Source organism: Nomascus leucogenys, chromosome 18, assembly GCF_006542625.1.
Source record: "Nomascus leucogenys isolate Asia chromosome 18, Asia_NLE_v1, whole genome shotgun sequence".
NCBI lineage: Eukaryota > Metazoa > Chordata > Mammalia > Primates > Hylobatidae > Nomascus > Nomascus leucogenys.
The window spans coordinates 92,602,097-92,616,593 of NC_044398.1; the positions used below are offsets into that span (position 1 = coordinate 92,602,097).

The 14,497-nt window shown below is 51.5% G+C and overlaps 1 protein-coding gene across 1 annotated transcript in view; it reads left to right on the forward strand.

Annotated features, from left to right (window-relative positions):
- The first annotated feature begins 513 nt into the window (after positions 1-513).
- Positions 514-14,497, forward strand: part of EMP2 (epithelial membrane protein 2) — a 48,690-nt gene continuing 34,706 nt past the window's right edge. Inside the window, exon 1 of the mRNA XM_030798379.1 lies at positions 514-680. The gene's annotated coding sequence lies outside the window, so the exon portion shown is untranslated. The remainder of the gene's footprint in view (positions 681-14,497) is intronic.

Below are 14,497 nucleotides of genomic sequence, written 5' to 3' on the forward strand. Positions count from 1 at the left end.
GCTGGGCATCTCACACCAAGGCCAGGCCTCCAGGTGAGATGATAAAAATAACAATGGCTGACGTCTATGGAGTAGGTACCGTGAGCCAAACACCGTGGACGTATTATCACCTTCCGACCTATAATCACTCCCATTCCCAGAAGAGGAAACTGAGACAGGGGAGATTATGGACGAGCTCAGGAAGTTCATAAAAGGCCAGAGAAGGGGTTCTAGAGCAGGGAGCCCGGATTCCAAAACTCCTTCGGGAAGGGGAAGAAAAGGGGAGAAGAGGAGAGGAAAGAGAACTAGAAGGATGTGGAAACCTGCAGAGAAGGGAAGCCCCTTGCTCCCGGGAGCCTCCCTTTCTCCCTTTTCCCTCGGGCCCGTGCCACCGGCTCCGCCCCAAACTTGGCCACAGAGCCGCAGGGAGGCGGGTTGGGACTGGGGGGCGCCAGGGCGCTCCCGGCCTCGGCCTTTCCCTCCAGGGCCCCCTCCCTCCGCCGGCGGCCCCTCCCACTCGGCTCTCCCGGCTCCTGACGTCACGGCCCGGGAGGCGGGATCGGGGAAGGAGGGGCTCCGCCGCCAAGAGGGTGGAGGGAGGGCGCGCAGTCCCAGCCCAGAGCTTCAAAACAGCCCGGCGGCCTCGCCTCGCACCCCAGCCTGTCCGTCGATCCAGCAGCCAGCGCAGCCGCCAGCGCCGGGTGAGTTGCGGGCGCGCCCAGGGCGCGGGGCGACATCCGTGGGCGGCCCCGGGATCGCGTACGCTCGGGCAGCAGGGACGCGACCTCTCCACTTACTGGACCGGGAGCAGCCCCCGGAATTGGTGACAGTAACGGGAGGGCCGAGGTGCCACCCATGCCGCCGACCTCTGGTCTGCGCCACGCTCGCTCGGGCCCCCGAATTCCACTTCCCCACCCCAGGACAGCTTCCCACGCCTTTTGAGCCGAAGCGGGCGGGAAAAGTTTGGGGAGGAGTCAGGGCGCCTCCCCTCGCCCCGCCGGACTCACACCCGGGGCTCTTGGAGTCCAGGGAGATCCCCAGGTCGCGTGAGGGATTCCTGGGCAGCGTCCCCAGCCTCGCCTCGGGGGCAGGACTAGTGCGCCAGGCCGGGCCAGCGGGTCCTCCTGGGCTGCGTACCCCTCTAGGCCCCCGCCGCTGCTCCGTCGCGCCCCCGAGCGACGAGGAGCGACTTCTTGGGGGTCAGGAGCGGTGGAGGAGCCCGGAGGCGCTTCTGGGATGACACCTCTCTCCCTGCCAACTCTAGTAGGGCTTGGGGGGCTTTAAAGAAGCAAGACCACACCCATGGGTTCCAGAGGGAGGGGAGGCTGCAGCTCGGGGTGTGGATTCTACGCCCTCCCCAAATCCAGAGATCTGAGCGCCCTCCAGGGAGGTCTTTTAGGTGAAGATGTGGGGCTGGACATGGGGACTCCGAAGACACCACAGGGCAAAGCATTCCCTCCAGGCCACAGAGTCCAACCCCTGCCAGCTTCGGGTTTGGGGAAGGGAGTACTGCCCCTCCCAAGCTTTGAGGGTGTGTGTGCACCTTGAACTTATAATTCAGCTGTGTCTAAGTAAGGGGCTTGGTGAGGGACTTAAGAAGCCTCCAGTTCAAATACGGTGTGATTGTACTTTTATGAGACACCTAGAATAGGCAAATTTTATAGACAGAAAGTAGAATGGTGGTTGCCAGGGGCTGGGGGTACCTGGGAACCGGGAGTTACTGTTTAATGGGACAGTTTTTGTTGGGGAGGATAAAAAAGTTTTGGGTATACATAGTGGCAATGGTTACACAGTACTGTGAAGGTATTTAATGCCACTGAGTTGTATACTTATTGGTTAAAATGATGATTATGATGTTATGCATATTTTATCATAAATTTTTTTTAAAAGCCACCTCTAGCCACCTCTGCACTCCAGTCTGAATCAGAGAGAAATCTAAGAACCGACACATTATTGCTGGGCACCTCTTCCTGGAATTCGGCCTTCAGTTAAGAAAGCTTAAAGAGGATGAGGAAGGGACGGGGTCCTGGTTTCCCAGGAGTCACACAAGGGGAAGGATGGCGACCTGAGCTGCTGGAGGTTTGCAGTTGGCTGGTGCTCGCCCCCCATCTCCATTTCTCCCTGGGAGCCTCACCCCTGAGCTGTTTCCAGCACACTCTCCTGTTGCAAGTGGGGAAACAGGCTAGAGATCTAAGTCGGTTTGCCCAAGGCCACTGAGCTGGTAAATGCAAAGAACTAGACCTTGAACCTCCATCTGTCTCCCCAAGCCCTTCCCTTCTTTCCACCTGGAGATGCCCTGCTGGTTTGCAGGGAATGAGGGGAGACCCTTCTGGGGAAAACAGGGCGTGGATGCCCACGGGGGCCTTGGCAAATGCCAAGACTACAGCCCAGGGAGAGGCGTGGAGGTGGCAGGAAGGTGCAGAACCTGTTTTCCCACTGAAGGTTTTTGGATCTCACCACCTCCATCCCATGGGGAACCAGGGAGTCGAGTAGGAGGCAGAGGGTTGGCCACATAACCTGGAGCCTCCTCTGCCCCTCAAGTGGAGAGATTGAGGTGCGCCTGAAATCCAGAGAATGTGTTTGTGTTGGAAACCATGGAGTTGACCAGCTGAGTGGGTGAGGGCAGGGCCAGGCGGAAATGTCCCTATGAGGAGGGTGAGGCTTGGGGCTGACACTGCCCCACCTCGGGCCGGAGGAGAGGGTGCACCCGCTCTGGCTGGCACCACCCCAGATTAGGGTCTAGCTAATGAGGGGCTAAAAGGGCTTGGTGGCATTTTATTGTGGCTGCGGAGCACATCCATTTAGCAACCCGTCCCTGCTTCTCCACCCCCACCCCAGTAATGGCACTTAAATCCTTTCTTCCCGGAATGGAAGTGAATGTTTCACCTCAGTTTCTTTCCTCTGTCTCTCACATAATATCTTCATAGTAGGAGCTACAACCACATGCCTATGTGCACAGACTCCCCATTTTCCAGCAACAGGTAATTAACAGGGAGGATCAACCAGCCCATTTTTCACCCTAGGCATAGAGTGACACTCTCCTGCCCTCGCCTCTGCTATACAGCCTTCCAGGTCAGTGAGGGCACAGCAAAGGCCACTTCTTTGTCATAGTAAACTCCGCCAGACGGGAGCAGGAGGGGAAGTCTGCCGAGATGAAAATATATAAATGTCCTTCCAGGCCAGATGGGCTGGCGCTGGACTGCTGGCTGCTTGGGGAGGTTTGTTTGGGAAGCAGGAGTCCAGCCACCCTCCTTTTGCAGGGTGGTGGGGGAGGTCAGATAATTGTGTGTGTGTGGGGTCGGTGGGGGCAACATGTGGCTGCTTCCCAGCTCTGTAGCCAAGTGGGGACTCTGACACGGGCCACAGGGGTTAAGGTGGGGACAGGGCGGGGCTCTCCAGCCATGGGAGTTCCAGAGGGGAGGCGGTGACATTACTTACCCAAAGGTGGGGTAGGGCCCCAGGCACTGGGATTGAGGGGGCAGATCTCTCCCAGAGGAGAGAGTTAAAGGCCAGCCTCGGGATGCCTGTGCAGGAGGGGTGTGTGTGTGTGTCGGGGTGTCTCAGGAGGGCAGGTGATTGGCAGCAGCAGCTGGTATGAAGGAAGAGGGCAGTTGGCATCATAGAAGGGATGGAGGCCTGACTCTTGGACGATGGCTTCAGCATGTGCAGGGAAGGAATGGGGATTGGTGTGGTGGTGACAGGCCGAGCAGTCTCCCCTTCTCACCCCAGGAGTGGTGAAGTCTGGCTCCCTGCAGAAGTTAGCCAAAGAATGCATTTTCGGCAGCACTGTGGCAGGAATCAGATGCATCTGGCTCTTGTTAGGGACAGGCCAGGGGGGAGTCTAAAAATATCAGAGGCAGAGCTGCCACCCAGCGAGAGAGTGCCGGGCTGGTAACCTGACACCTGAGTGGAGGCTGGTGGTGATGGGAGCACCCGTCCTGCTCCTGCTCTGTTCCAGAGGTACTCATGCTCCTTCAGGTGCCTGAAAGGGTGAGAGCTCACTGCATTCGGGACAGCCCTGGGCTAAGATTGGAGAATTTCAGGGCATAAGGACCTTAGAAAGTCCCAGTATGACACTGACAGCTAGGGACACTCAGAGAGGTGGAGTGACTTGCCCAGGTCACACAGCAATTTGGCAGCCGACCCAGGACTAGATCTAGGCCACAGCTGAGGGGAGGTCAGTGGGATTCCAGGCCCAGGTGCCCAAGGCCTGGGACCCTTATAGCACGTGTCATCTGTCCAGGATGCTGGATTTCCGTGCTCCCGTGCTGATGGGACAGTGGTGAGCAAGACCTCCGCTCAGGCAGTAGGTCACTTCCCACTGAGCACTGGGTTGCTCCCGGGCAAAGCTGTTGAACCCTGGGAACGCTGGCCCATCTTGGGGCAGGATATAGGGAGGAAAGAGGCTGGAGGAGAACTGGCCGAATGAGTCCCTCCCTCCTTCCCGTGCAGAGACACTGCTGGTTTTGTTCATGCAGTATCTCCGGTGCTTAATGAGTAGTTGTTAAAGTGAATAATTGAATTCCTGGGGCCCTCATCTTCCTTGGCAAGCTGGGCTTCTGTTAAGGGACTGAGGATGAAGAAGAGACTTCTCCAGTTCCTGCTCTTTAGGGACAGGCTAGATGACATCAGCTTCTAGAAGCTTCCTGGAACTCTGGGTCCAGAGCTGAGGGAGGGGTCACCAGGGTGATATTTGACACCAGGATTGTCCTGAGAAATCTAGGATGCAAAATCGCCATCACCACGCAGGATATACAGACAGACAAGCCAAGCCTCTCAGTGCAGACCGCTCGTAGTCTAAGATCAAGCAAGCTTTTCCCAATAGCAAAGTTGTGCACTTTGAAGATTTCTCTCTTGATGACCTGATCACAAACTTCTCTGAACTGTCTTTCCTCAACATGCAAGGAATTTAAGAAACTTGCAGTGAGTAAATAAGACCCAAAGTTTTTTTGTTGATCTTCTGAATGTTTTCCAAAAACGTGTTACCGCTGGTGGCGCACAAGATAATTCTCAAAGGCCCATGGCATAAAAACAGAAAAGAATAATTATGTCTTCTTCTTGATTGGCATTGGGGGAAAAAAATGTAAGTAGCACACAAACTCATGGTTTCACAGATACTTCTGCTTGGGTTGAAACAAAAGTTGGTGCTGTAAACTTTAAAACATTTTAAGATACTCAAAGAATTTAGTTAATAAGCACAGTGGTCCTTGCGTTTGGCAAAAAGCTGAGTACTAGAGTGCCTGCTTTTTGGGAGATGGTTTTATAAGAGGGGCTGGGATGGACGTGTCGCACTTTTTGGAAACATGGCTCATCCGGAAATATCTGAGAGCTCCCAGACCAAGCCCCTGTGTTGCAAAGAGGCCCCTATATTCAGCTTCGGACCGAGACCTGCCACTTAGCTTCCAAGGGAGTCCCTTCATCTTTAATGAGGGTCATGATTCCACTCTGATGACCTTTGCCAGTTGTCTATGGATCAGAAGAGATGATATATTGATGCACATGGAAGTGGCTTGATTTGTTTGTGGTTTGCTTGAACCAAAGGAAGGCTGAGAGGGAGATGCTGGCTTCCTCACTTTAATCTTGATGGGTTATTATTAAGCAACTCTGTGCAGTGAGCTGCTGCAGGCTTTGGCAATACAATGGGGAATTTCCCTGTCTTCAGAAGAAGTTATCATCTAGCAATGGGGGTGACAAGTCCAAGAATGCAAGCTCCTCACTCCTGTAATCCCAGCACTTTGGGAGGCTGAGGCGGGTGGATCACGAGGTCAGGGGATTGAGACCATCCTGGCTAACATGGTGAAGCCCAGTCTCTACTAAAAATACAAAAAAATTAGCCTGGCGTGGTGGCAGGCGCCTGTAGTCCCAGCTACTCGGGAGGCTGAGGCAGGAGAATGGTGTGAACCCAGAGCTTGCAGTGAGCTGAGATTGCGCCACTGCACTCCAGCCTGGGTGACAGAGCGAGACTCCATCTCAAAAAAAAAAAAAAAAAAAAAAAGGATAATTTTGAAAAAGAAAAGGCAGAGATTGCGAGCAGGGACCCCTGCTGCAGGAGCAATGGGTGCCTGGTTTGCCTTCAGTGCTGAGTGTATGAAGGGAGGGAGATGGAGCAGGAAGCGATGAGGGGGGCCACAGTGTGAAGTTGGCTTCCCTTCCACATCCCCAAGAACCTGGCTAGGGAGGCAGGCGTGAGGATGCTCATGGAGCATTATTGGAATAGAATATCCAATGATAGGTAGGAAATAGAGAAAAGGAAAAGTGGAAGCAACCTAAATATCCATCAGCCATTTTGCAGAATATTTTACAGCAGTTAAAAAGAACAAGGGGCCGGGCACGGTAGCTCACGCCTCTAATCCCAGCACTTTGGGAGGCCAAGGCAGGCGGATCACTTGAGTTCAGGAGTTCAGGTTTAGCTTGGCCAATATGGTGAAACCCCATCTCTACCAAAAATACAAAAATTAGTTGGGCGTGGTGGTGTGCACCTGTAATCCCAGCTACTTGGGAGGCTGAGGCACAAGAATCGCTTGAACCCAGGAGATGGGGGTGGCAGTGAGGCGAGATCATGCCATTGCACTCCAGCCTGGGTGACAGAGCAAGACTCTGTCTCAAAAAAAAAAAAAGTTTATCCATTGTACCCATATGGAAAGAGCTTTATGGCATTACTGAGTTTAAAAAAAGAACAACCAGGAGAAGTGTATGTGGAAAAATGTATTATTCATATAAACAGAAACATAAATTCTTGTTGTACTTTCTGTGGCCTCACATGTTTATATGAGGAACAATGTCTGGAAGGAGACATCGGAGTAGGTCCATGTGGTTGTCTCTGATGGGAGGGTAGGGAAGGAACTGGATTGAAAGGATACAATCTTATCTCAAGCCTTATCTGTAACCAAGAGAGTATCTGCATGAATTACCGACTTCAGTAATAATGCACTCATTTTCCCTGACCTTGGTAAGCAATGGAGGTTGTGCAGGTGTGAGGATGGGGAGAGATGATGCCTTTGGCTGTGGGGGGTCAGAGACTCCATGGATGGACCAGTTAGGGATTGTTTTGGAAATCCAGAGATAAGGAAATGGTGACCAGTCTGAGCAGGTGTCGTCCAGTCCCCATGGAGCATCCCTCTCGGAACGTCACATTGCAGATGCCAATGAACATAATGTGTTTCCAGTCTGAGTGCTGTTCACGGGGGTTAACCGTGGCCAGGTGTGGTGGCTCAGGCCTGTAATTTTAGAATTTTGGGAGGCTTAGGCAGGAGGATTGCTTGAGCACAGGAGTTTTGAGACCAGCCTGGGCAACATAATGAGACCCTGTCTCTACAAAAAAATAGAAAAATTAGCCAGGCATGGTGACACGCACCTGTAGTCCCAGCTGCTCTGAAGGCTGAGGTGGGAGGATCGCTTGAGCCCAGTAGTTTGAGGCTGCAGTGAGCTGAGACTGCGCCACTGCACCCTAGCCTGGGCGACAGAGCAAGACCCCATCTCTTAAAACAAAAACAAAAACAAAAACCCCTGCTGACCACTCCCTTTCACTGTGAAGTGAAGAGTTCTGTTTCTCTCATAGAACTGATGGAGGAGATGCTTTGGGGTCCCAGTTGTCCTTATAGTGGACATTTGTCTTTGGAGTGGGGATGGGAGCTTCTCTAACTCATCACAGTGTTCCAGCCTTGAGGTCCTCATCTGTCCCAGAATGACTGCTTACTAACTGTGGCATGAATAACATGGTGTCTGCTGAGGGGTGACAGGTGCATTCTGAAGACAGTAGGCAGATGCCAGTGGGATCAGAGAATTGGATTGTGGGGTGCTACAGGGGGGCTGTGTACAGACATGTGGAGGGTCGAGAGGGTGCTATTTGGAAACTAACTCCCAGGCTGTGACATTTATTCTGGAGATAATCCTTAATTCCTGAACTTGGGAGTTCTGTGACAGGTCATCTATGCTGATTTATTCCTCGTGTGTTCATTCTAATATTTATTGGCTGTTTACTGTGTGCCAGGCAGTGAACAAAAATGGACTCGGCCTCTGTAATGGAATTTATCTAGCAGTGGATGGAAGGTCATCTACGGGAGGGTCAAGAGAAACCGAAATCTTTTTTTTTTTTTTTTTGAGACAGGATCTCGCTGGGTCACCCAGGCTGGAGTGTAGTGGTGCAGTCACAGCTCACGGCAGCCTCGAACACCTGGGCTCAAGTGATCCTCTGTCCTCAGCCTCCTGGGTAGCTGGGACCACAGGTGCCCCCAGCTAATTTTTAAATTTTTTCTAGATACTGGGGTCTTGCTTTGTCACCAGGCTGCTCTCAAATTCCTGGCCTCAAGTGATCCTCCCTCCTCAGCCTCCCAAAGTGCTGGGATTACAGGCATGAAGCACTGTGCCCAGCTGCAACCTAAATCTTTTAAGGGTCTTTGCCCTTGTCTGTCTAGGGTACAGAAGAAAAATGAAAAATCCCCTCTTTCTCCTGCTCCCTCATTTACTTTTCTGAATATATTTAAATCATCACGTGATATGATCTTTTGAGTAAAATGTGGCAAGGGAGCCTTGAGTCCTCTCTCTTATTAATGTGGAAAGTGTCTTGAAATTCAAATGGACGGTCATGAGCCCTAAAGCCCAGGGCCTAGAGCCCAGGAGAGGCTGACAGCAGTGGACCAGGCTGGTCTTTGAGCCAACAGTGGTGGCCTCTCAGTATACACCACCACCACCCATCACTGGCTTACAGTGGAAGCCTGGAGCAGTCCTCTGTCTCTTCATGCAAACCTTCAGTCCTTCTGGAATCCATCCCCTCTCTTCATCTCAGTGGCTTCTATCTTGGCCCAGACCGCTGCCATCTTTTGCCTTGACAATTGCACAAGCTTCATGACCTGTGTCCCCACATCCACTATGGCCTTGCAGTCCATTTCCCATATGCATCCAGAAGGATCTGATAGAGACACAAAGCTGATCAAGTCACTCTTCCCCTGCCCCACTTAAAATTCTTCAGTAGTTTCAACTGCTCCTAAGCAAAAACCAAGCCTTACGTGATCTGACTCAGAGGTCCTTGGCTGGCTGCCCTTCAGAATCTCCTGGGGAATCTGGATAGAATGCTGATTTCCAGTCCCCACCTGAAAGTAATTATCTCAGAATCTCTGGAGGCAGGGGCCAGGGCACAGGGGTTTAAGGTGCCCCAGTGTGGTTGGTGGTGAAACGTACTGGTCTAACCCCTTCTCTGGACTCATCACTCTCCCCTGTTGCTTTCTACTCTAGCCTACTCTTTTTTCTTAGTTCCTGCAGCTCTTTTTTTTTTTTTTTTTTTTTTTTTTTTTTGAGACTGAGTCTTGCTCTGTCACCAGGCTGGAGTGCAGTGGCGTGATCTCAGCTCACTGCAGCCTCCGACTCCCTGGTTGAAGCGATTCTCCTGCCTCAGCCTCCCAAGTAGCTGGGACTACAGGCGCACACCACCACGCCCAGGTAATTTTTGTATTTTTAGTAGAGGCAGGGTTTCACCGTGTTGGCCAGGCTGGTTTCTATCTCTTGACCTCACGATCCGCCCGCCTCAGCCTCCCAAAGTGCTGGGATTACAGGCATGAGCCACCGGACCCTGCCAGTTCCTGCAACTCTTAATCCTCTGTCACCACTGCTTCTACCTGCTCTTTCCCTTGCCCTTCTTCTTCTTCCACGTTCCCTTCGTCTCTCTGTCCAGCTAATTCTCTTTATCCTTTAATACCTTTAAGACTATACCTAATGCTAAATGATGAGTTAATGGGTGCAGGAAATCAATGTGGCACATGGATACATATGTAACGAACCTGCACATTGTGCACATGTACCCTAAAACCTAAAGTATAATAAAAAAAAAAAAGAAAATAATTTTAAAAGAAAGCCGATTCAATTCTCAACCAAAAAAAAAAAAAAAAAGACTCATACCAGGCCAGGCATGGTGGCTCATGCCCATAATCCCAGCACTTTGGAAGGCCGAGGCAGGAGGATCACTTCAGGCCAGGAGTTTGAGACCAGCCTGGGCAACACAGTGAGACCCCATCTCTACAAAAAAATAAAGTAAAAATTAGCCAGCCAGGCGTGGTAGCTCATGCCTGTAATCCCAGCACTTTGGGAGGCCGAGGTGGGTGGATCACGAGGTCAGGAGTGCAAGACCAGCCTGGCCAACATGAAGAAACCCTGTTTCTACTAAAAATACAAAAATTAGCCAGGTGTGGTGGCACATGCCTGTAGTCCCAGCTACTCGGGAGGCTGAGGCAGGAGAATTGCTTGAATTCAAGAGGCAGAGGTTACAGTGAGTTGAGATCACGCCACTGCGCTCAAGCTCTGGGTGACAGGGCAAGACTCTGTCTCAAAAATAAAGCGAAATAAAAATTAGCTGGGTGTGGTGGTGTGCACCTGTCGTCCTAGGTACTCCAGAGGCTAAGGCGGGAAGATTGCTTGAGGCTAGGAATTCAAGGCTACAGTGAGCTGTGATTGCACCACTGCACTCCAGCCTGGGTGGCAGAGCGAGACTCTGTCTTTTAAAAAAAAAAAAAAAAAAAAAGCCACCATTTTTTCAGGGACGCTTTCTAGCCCTAAGTTAAGTCAGATTTTCTCCTCTGCCATTAGTTCTGATGATATTTGTTTAAGCCCAGCAAGGGCTGGAAGGCACAGGGACCATCGCTTCCTATCTGGTAGTTCACAAGGGCACCCCAATAACCATCGTGATGTACCCCCAGCGTCTCAGCAGACCCAGGGGAGGAGTGGGGGAAGGGAGCCTTGGGTGAGCGTTGAGCTGGAGACTGCAAGGGCAGGGGGTTTGGAAGCCCTGAGAAGTCACTAGGGTCAGGGCAGCTGCTCCCTCTCCCTCCTGCAGTTGGCTCTGTGTGGAGCCACATCAGGCCTGAGTGGCATGATCAGCGTCCGTTTATACCAGTGTGACACGGGGTCACATTCTTCCCAGACCAGAGCCTGAGAGAGGCTTAATCATCGGCACACCCAGAGTGGGGTCTGCACGCCCGCAGGCATTTGGAAATGACTCCTGTAGCATACAGGCGATGTTAAACTCTGTATTATGCTCGCGTTCATTTCAGTGTATTACTTAAATGTCCCTTGGCAAGTGATGCTGATTTTCCATTTACAGTGTAATGCATGTTTAAAGATGAATTGGGCTGGGTGTGGTGCCTCATGCCTGTAAACCCAGCACTTTGGGAGGTTGAGGTGGGAGGATCACTTGAGCCCAGGAGTTCAAGACCAGCCTGGGGAAACCCCTATCTCTACAAAAAATAAAAAAATTACCTAGGTGTGGTGGCATACACCTGCAGGAGGCTGAGGCAAAAGGATCACCTGAGCCCAGGAGGTCAAGGCTGCGGCAAGCTGTGATCATGCTACTGCACTCCAGCCTGGGCAACAGAGCGAGACCCTGTTTTAAAAACAAAAAACAAAACCGAATAAATGTTTTAAAAATGAATCAATTGGAGCGTAATGTGTTTTAAGGAAAACTGTTGAATAGTGAGTAGAACAGGTGGTGTACCCACAGAAATGATCACAGTGGTGTGATTGACACTGGGGGCCCACCCATGTCCCGTTTGCTGGATCGTGTACTCATCATCTCCAGCTGTCATGAGTGCAGGCTTCGAATGACTTTCTTCTCAGTTTCACCCAAGAGTATCCGTTAGAAAATCCCTAGCACAGCTGGGCGCAGTGGCTTACGGCTGTAATCCTAGCACTTTGCGAGGCCAAGGTGGGTGGATCACCTGAGGTCAGGAGTTCTAGACCAGCCTGGCCAACATGGCGAAACCACATCTCTACTAAAAGTACAAAAAATTAGCCGGGTGTGGTGGTGGGCGCATGTAATCCCAGCTACTCAGGAGGCTGAGGCAGGAGAATTGCTTGAACCCGGGAGGCAGAGGTTGCGGTGAGCCGAGATTGTGCCACTGTACTCCAGCTTGGGTGACAAGAGTGAAATTCCATCTCAAAAAAAAAAAAAAAAAGAAAGAAAATCCTAGCACAGGAATCTACACCCCAGCCTTTGCTTCTAGGTAACCGGACCTAAGGCGGTGATGCTCAGGGAATGCGGCTTTAATCCGACCATCCTCTTGGTCTCTCTCGGAGGAACTGTGGCCCAGTGAGCAGGTGCCACTTGCCCCAGGTTACCCTGTGACTCCCTGGCAGGGCCAGTTGGAGGAAACAAAAGATAAAGGAAGATGCACCAACGACTTTTTTTTCACTCACTGGTGTTTTAGTGGGACCGGGTTTGCCACTCTAGCAGCAGGGTCTTGGTGCTGGGAGAATAAGTCAGTTCTCTTTCGCAGGAGGCATCATGAAAAAAAGATTTAGTTCTCTCTCTGGAACCAAGCAATCTGAGAGGCACCTGTGAATCCACATGTAATTATATAAATATATACATATATAAGTATATACATAAATATATACATATATAAAATATATATATTGGTGTATATGCTATACTTGACCTCAATTCACCAGGAACGTGAGGCAGCTGGTGCTTTGAATGTTAAGGGCCAAGGGAAGTGGTTTGCAAAGCTTGCCGTTTATTGGAATCACTGGGCATCTTTTAGCACCTAGTGGTGGGGGCTGTCCCCAGAGGTTCTGATTTAATTGGTTTAGAGTAAAGCCCCAATGCTATGCCCTTCTACTTCCTGCAGCCTGATTTCTCTGCAGCCCTGGTATTGCTGTAAATTGATCGTGGCTAAGCGTTTGCTGTGTTTTCTGTGTCTATCTTCCTTTATTCTATAGTTCTGGGCTTCCTGAGGCAAGATGGTGGTGAAGGGCATGACTGTTCCACTCCCAGCTCTGCCACTTACTGGGGGTGTGACCTTTGACAAGCCACCTAACCTCGCCACCCCTCCATTTTTTCATCTATAAAATGGGGATTGCAATGAACCCAAGCAGACGGTATTCTGGTGGAGACGATCTCCGATGCCTCAATCCTTCCATTTCCCCCTTGCTTTTGTGGTGTTTCATGCTGCGCACAGCAGGAGTCCGTGTACAACCCTGGTAGGATGTGAATCAAGAAGAGCTTCGGTTTGCTGTATGAGGGTGTTACGGCCCTGGCAGTCCTCTTTGGAGAAACCCAAGTCTCTCCACTTTGCCTTTTCCTCAGGGGGTCTTAGGGCTCCTAGAGAACCAGTGTCCTGTCCTGCTAAAGCCCCGCCTTGGGCTTGACCCTCCACACCTGGCCTTACCTTGAGCTTCCTGGCCCTCCCTGGGCTGTGGACCGAATGCCTGGCGCACCCACCCTGGTGTGTTCCAGAGCCTGGTCTGAGCCCCTACTGCCCCTGCTCTAAGAATCCTCATTGTGTTTTTACCAGTTTCCAAGCAGATCATGAGCCACGGAATTATTCATGCTCCCTGCCCTCAGAGTAGTCAGAGAGCTGGAGGCTGTGGGGCTGCCAAGGGGAAGAGAATGCTATATTGTCATCTCAAGGCTTGAGGCTTCTTGGCGAGACCTGGAGTGGGGAAGGGACGCTCCTGAAAACAGCATCCCTCACTCCACTGATAACGACTTCAAAATCTGCTGTGGGCCAGGCACTGTGCTGGACACGGGGACAGAGCAGTGATGAGACAGACATAAATTCCTGCCCTCTGGGAGCTTCCACTCCCGAGAGGCAAGACAGAAAAAAGAAGTGCACAGAGATAAATAAGAAGATGGCAGATAATGTGTAGTGATTCAAGAGCTGAAGGCAGGCAGGTCACGTAGACCAGAAAAGCGGGGGAGGCTTCTCTGCTGACTTAGGAGTTGGGGCTGAATGAAGAGAAGAAGTCAGTTACACCAAGATCTAAGAACGTTCCAGAAAGAGGGATCTGCACATGCAAAGGTCCTCTACTCTGAGGGGTGGGAGGTGATCTTGGTTTGTTGGGGAGAAAGAAGGGGCACTGGTTTGAGGCATGAAACCAACCTGACAGTTTTTTTTAGCTCTCTGTGAGGGCCGCGACCCTGTGGTCCATGTCTTTCTGTCCTCCCTCAGTGCCTGCAAAGAGCCTCGCATGCTCTGTGTACTCAGCGAATACACTGATGGACAGGTAGCCACCTGTGAAAATGGGGACACACACGCCGCACCTCTTGGGGCATTCAGAGGAGTGGAGAACTGGCTTCCTGGTTGGAGACCACTGAAGACAGAACTGGAATCAATGAAGAGAGATCCCTGTTTAATGCTGTCCCAGGCCCTGGGGGGTAGCTGATCAGTTGTAGCTGTGACATGGTCTGAGGGTCAAGAGGGTTCCCAGCCCGGACCAGCCTTTTCCAACTCAAGACCCTGGCTCCTGACCATGGTTTCCACCCTCCCTCCCACAGCAGGGGCAACAGAGGGCCCTTTGATCAGGGTGTCCTTCTTGCGTTAGACCCAGGGGAACAAAGGTATTGAAGTACCCGCTTCCAGTGAACTCAGAATTTCCTGGTTTTTAAAAATCTTTGTTTAAGGAGGGTTTTTTTTTGACAAGGTCTTGCTGTGTTGCCCGGGCTGGAGTACAGTGGCTCAATCATAGCTCACTGCAGCCTCAAACTCCTGGGTTCCTGCAACCTTCCTGCCTCAGCCTCCTGAGTAGCTAG